A 6000-nucleotide genomic window follows, 5' to 3' on the forward strand; every position below is an offset into this window, starting at 1 on the left:
ACTGACACCAACGATGGGGTGCTGTTCTTTCTACTGATACCAATGATGGGGTGCTGTTACTTCCACTGACACCAACAATGGGGTGCTATTCCTTCCACTGACACCAATGATGGGGTGCTATTCCTTCCACTGACACCAATGATGCGGTGCTGTTCCTACCAATGACACCAGTGATGGGGTGCTATTCCTACCAATGACACCAATGATGGGTTGCTGTTCCTTCCACTGACACCAACGATGGGGGTGCTATTCCTTCCACTGAAACCAACAATAGGGTGCTATTCCTACCACTAAGACCAATGATGGGGTGCTATTCCTTCCACTGACACCAAGGATGGGGTGCTGTTCCTTCCACTGACACCAATGATGGGTGCTATTCCTTCCACTGACACCAACGAGGGGGTGCTATTCCTTCCACTGACATCAATAATGGGGCACTGTTGCTCCCACTGACACCGATGATAGGATGCTATTCCTTCCACTGACACCAACAATGGGCTGCTATTCCTTCCACTGACACCAATGATGGGTGCTATTCCTTCCACTGACACCAACGAGGGGGTGCTATTCCTTCCACTGACACCAATGATGGGGCACTGTTGCTCCCACTGACACCGATGAAGGGATGCTATTCCTTCCACTGACACCAACAATGGGGTGCTATTCCTTCCACGGACACCAATGATGAGGTGCCATTCCTTCCACTGACACCAATGATGCGGTGCTGTTCCTACCACTGACACCAACGATGGGTTGCTATTCCTACAAATGACACCAACGATGGGGTGCTATTCCTACCAATGACACCAACGATGGGTTGCTGTTCCTTCCACTGACACCAACAATGGGGGTGCTATTCCTTCCATTGAAACCAACAATGGGGTGCTATTCCTACCACTAACATCATTGATGGGGTGCTGTTTCTTCCACTGACACCAAAGATGGGGTGCCATTCCTTCCACTGACACCAAGGATGGGGTGCTGTTCCTTCCACTGACACCAAAGATGGGGTGCCATTCCTTCCACTGACACCAACGAGGGGGTGCTATTCCTTCCACTGACACCAATGATGGGTAGCTATTCCTTCCACCGACACCAACGAGGGGGTGCTATTCCTTCCTCTGACACCAATGATGGGATGCTATTCCTTCCACTGATACCAAAGATGGGGCGCTATTACTCCCCCTAGTACATATTTACATGTACTGGGGGAGGAATTGTTTGGATTGTCTACCCCCACGGATGCCAGGACAATTTCTACTCCCAATGGGCACAGTCCCCCCCCCCCCCCTCAAAAAGTCTGAAGGACAGTAAACTGGCCCTTTGTTTAGGAAGTCTGGAGACCCCTGGGCTAGGCCAAGCTCATATTGTGTTTTTAACATTTTTAAAGACAGCAGATATACACATTTATAAATTGCTTAATGTTTATTAAAGCTAAGTCCCGGTTCACATTAGTGCGATGGCGGACATCGCATGTGATTCAGAGCACACTGCTCTGAAAATCACATGTGATGCCTGTGCGATGTGAATTCAGCCATACTGATTGTTTGGCTGAATTTGCATCCGATTCGGACTGAACGCGCACACAGTACCATTTTTTGGGTCCACACCAGAATTGGATCGCATGGTGGTTCACACCAATGCGATCCGATTCATGTCTGAACTGTCAGTTCGCACTGCAATATGCGAACTGATCTGGGGGTGTCTTTAACTTTGTATTGACACCCCCAGCAATTTGCATATGGCAGTGTGAACTGCCTGCGATTTGAACGCGGTGCGGGAACCTGCAGTGGATTCGCAGGGTTCCCACATCGCATATGTGTGAACCGAGCCTGAAGTTTTATTTTATTGCATGATTACATAGGTCCAGCTTGGACTAATGTAAGTATTCATGCTTCATAACTGGCAGATCCCTGTGGACGCTGGAAATCACGGTAGTAGCAACCGCTACTACATTGATCACTGCTGCCTTCTGGATCTGAGCCGAGCAGCTGCCCTGCTGCTTAGTAACTACAGGAGGTCACTCGCTCAGCATGGGCACCATTCACAGAACACCTTGCATTTTATTCAATGAATGCTAACCATTCGCTAATTGGAAGAGGTAAAGATTGTGATGTCATCACCTCACCTCTCTACCTCGTCTAATCAGAGAATGTTTTACATTCATTGAGAAAAATTCAAGGTGGTTTGTAAATGGAAGACGCAAAGAACAGCAGCAATCACTGTAGTTCCCTGCTTTTACAATGACCTCCCAGGCATTGCATATACATACTGACATTGATCCACGCTGGTCCAATGTAACTGTAAAATAAAGTACGTTCTAATTTTTTTAGATGCCAACCCGTGTTAAAAAAAAAAAAAAAACATTTTTGTAGCTACTGTAGTGTATTGCATATAGCTGAAAACTGGTAAAATTTACTGTTAGCTTAGCTAAACTTTAACTGCAAGGAAACCCCACCTCCCTTTTTTCTTTCCTTCAAACTCTAAAACCTTTGCGTTGAGAGGTTCGGAGTTTCATTTTGTTTCGCAAATTGTTGAGTCAGCCATTGTTAGCTATAGAAAGTAAAGAGCAACATAGCGATGTTCTTTGTAGTTTGCCTTACCTAAAAATCTACTTGGAGTTTTGCTGGCATGTACTCACTTAATATATAGAAGCCTTTTTATGAATGGACAACTTGTCAGTTCCAATCACAGGTAATAAACTGACTTCCCGTGAGGAAGTCGGAAGTACGAAACGCGTCGGAGCGTGGCCAGGCGGCGTAACCTAATCAAGTGTACGAGGAGTCTGAGCACCCGGAAGGCGCGCGATCCACGGCGTGGAGTCTGGACACGGGTCCCGATGGGTGTACACCTCCATTCATGCGGATATTCAACTGATGTCATGTGAGTGCAATGTACTAGTTATCACACTAGTGGAGCTCTATTCCTTCCCTTACATGTCATTGCACCTGACTGAGCCTATACCATTGGTCCTATTCCGGAGTCCTAAGTGGATGTGGTTGATATTTGGCTGGTTTGCTCAGTGGCGAGAGTCACTGGGCCAGTGGAGTCGGTGAGTGTGCATTGCCTCCCCCCCTTTCAGAGCACAGTGGTGGTGGTCAAGGTGATCCTGTATATCTGCACCATTAGAACTCCCCAAGGGATACATCAGTGTGGATTTTCGTCATTTGTCATACCTATCCTACGCTGCTTTGGTGGACTGATCTATGCAGGATTTCCTGCACTGGGATTGCATATTGTTTTACATTGTTTTATATTGAATTTTATATCAAGTTTTCAGTGACTATGTGGTAGGGGAGAGAGGTTATCATCTCCTTTTGCGCTACTGGAATATATTTGATTTTGTATCTACACATATTCTATTTATCCAATAAACAGACTTCGATGTGTAATTTTGGTGATTTGTCCTGGATTTAAGTGAATGTGTATTAGAGACCCACCGAACCTAAAGTGCTCCAATCCCTAACATCTAAATCCAGTCCTAGATAATTTTTTTTACTGTCTAACATTTTTTTAAAAAAATTTACAATAGGGCAATTTTAGAAGAGGTTTGTCTATATAACATTTGCATTAAGGAGATCACCTACAAAAACTTTTATTATGCAAAATACAAGCTGCCAGTCACACTTACAGGCTTCATGATCCGAATTGACGAATATCAATGGAATGAGAGAACAAAGCCTTCACCTGCCTTTGTCAGCCGTGTGTGTGTGTGTTAACAAGAAGTAACAATTAATGTGTTATCACATAACAAGTACTTGAGATACCCATATACACCTTTCTAATAGGGAAAATGGCTTGAATAAACTCAGTGATTACTAAAGTAAATGCCCCAGATCACCAGATTTAAGCCCCAGTCACACAATCAGAATATCGTACAAAAAATACTGCTTTGGAAGCAAACATATGATAATCTGATCATTAGTACACAGCTTTCGTCCACCAATTTTCTGAAGGAATAAACACGAACATTGTTCTCGTTTGATTTTTGTTTAATTAGTACAGTTTTCGTCTGAAAATACAATAAAAATACATTACATCGCTTCCATTTCTTTTGTTATGTCCTATGAGAATTTTCGTACTTATTCGTTTTCAATGTGGAGACTAGCATAAGAAAAAAAAAAAAACAGACAATCATTCGTCCAATAATTTCATCATGTGTACCAGGCTTAAGTAATTAGGTGTGCAGAATCAAAACCTTGTAGCCAAATAAAGATGATTACTAACTAAAAACGACAGAGAATTTATGAGGGTAAAGATATCAGAGTAATTACTGCTGAATTATTTGGGAAGGCCCAGGAAGCGTAGTAGTATTAATATTATTATTAATAATATTATACAGGAATTATATAGTGCCAATAGTTTGCTCAGCGCTTTACAATGTTAGGGCAAACAGTACAGTTACAATACAATTCAATACAGGAGGAATCAGAGGGACCTGCTCATTAGAACTTACAATCTAAGAGGGAGGGTCAGGTGATATAAAAGGCAATAACTGTGGGGGATGAATATTTTATAATTAAGGTTTTTCACTGTAAATGTTGCCCCTTTTTATAATTGTCCTGTTCTGTATGTATAAATATATTGTGTGTATTATATATAGTTATAGTCAACAGTTAATGCAATCCTCCAGTATAGGAGAAACCACGGCAGCGGTATCCGGTCTCGGATTTTGATCAGTAGGGGTTGCCTATTGCCTATTTACAGGTATATATGTGTATATATATATATATATATATATATATATATATATATAAATATATATATAAGCATGGTATATTTGGTTTGATGAAACCTGCACTAAAAGAAAAATAGAGGGTGCCCTTACTGAAAATACTAGATGTCTGGCTCTCTATGCACTTTGAGATGCTGGAACAATTAGATCAGGAAAGTAAATCAGAACAGTCACAGTGATGTCAGAAGTCCTCATCTGCACTGTCGTACTGAAAGGGGAGTTCCGACCACAAATACATTTTTTAGATAAAAATACCCCACTAATCCTAAGCTAACGATAATTACACTAACACTAACCCCACATTACAGTACAGGACAGTAATTGAAATAAAATAAAATCTTACCTTTAAAATTGATTGCAGAGCGCGGCCATCTCCTATGTGGGCGTCTAAAGGTGCTGTGTCCCCCGCTGTGACCTTCTTCCTGGTTTCTGGCTCCCAGAATGCCGATCGCAATCTCGCGCATTGCGCTGTAGATTGCAATCGGCAATCAGAGTAGCGGCCGGCCTTTCCTATTGCATCCTGGGATTGATGACTCACATCTCCCAGGGCGCAATGCAAAACCGTAAGTGACATCCGGGGCCGTGGCTGCAGAAGGAGGAAGTCGGACAGAGATGCCCCGTAAGTTGCCCCCCCCCAAAAAAAAAATGTCAAATTTTTTTTAACATGCTTTTACCCACAGGAATCCGGAAAGAAGAAAAAGAGGGTGGAACTCCGCGTGAAGCCCCCCGGATAAGCATGATAATCAGCAGTGTTGGGGGTAACGAGTTACAAAGTAACAGATTACAGTAACTACATTACTTTTTTTGGTAACGAAGTAACGTAACTAGTTACAATACTAATATTGGTAACTACACTACTTTACTAGGCTATAGGAGGTAACTACACTACTTTACTAGACTATAGGAGGTAACTACACTACTTTACTAGACTATAGGAGGTAACTACACTACTTTACTAGGCTATAGGAGGTAACTACACTACTTTACTAGACTATAGGAGGTAACTACACTACTTTACTAGGCTATAGGAGGTAACTACACTACTTTACTAGACTATAGGAGGTAACTACACTACTTTACTAGACTATAGGAGGTAACTACACTACTTTACTATGCTATAGGAGGTAACTACACTACTTTACTAGGCTATAGGAGGTAACTACACTACTTTACTAGACTATAGGAGGTAACTACACTACTTTACTAGGCTATAGGAGGTAACTACACTACTTTACTAGACTATAGGAGGTAACTACACTACTTTA

Source organism: Pelophylax lessonae, assembly GCF_965119305.1.
Source record: "Pelophylax lessonae genome assembly, chromosome: 3".
In the NCBI taxonomy this organism is placed as follows: Eukaryota; Metazoa; Chordata; class Amphibia; order Anura; family Ranidae; genus Pelophylax; species Pelophylax lessonae.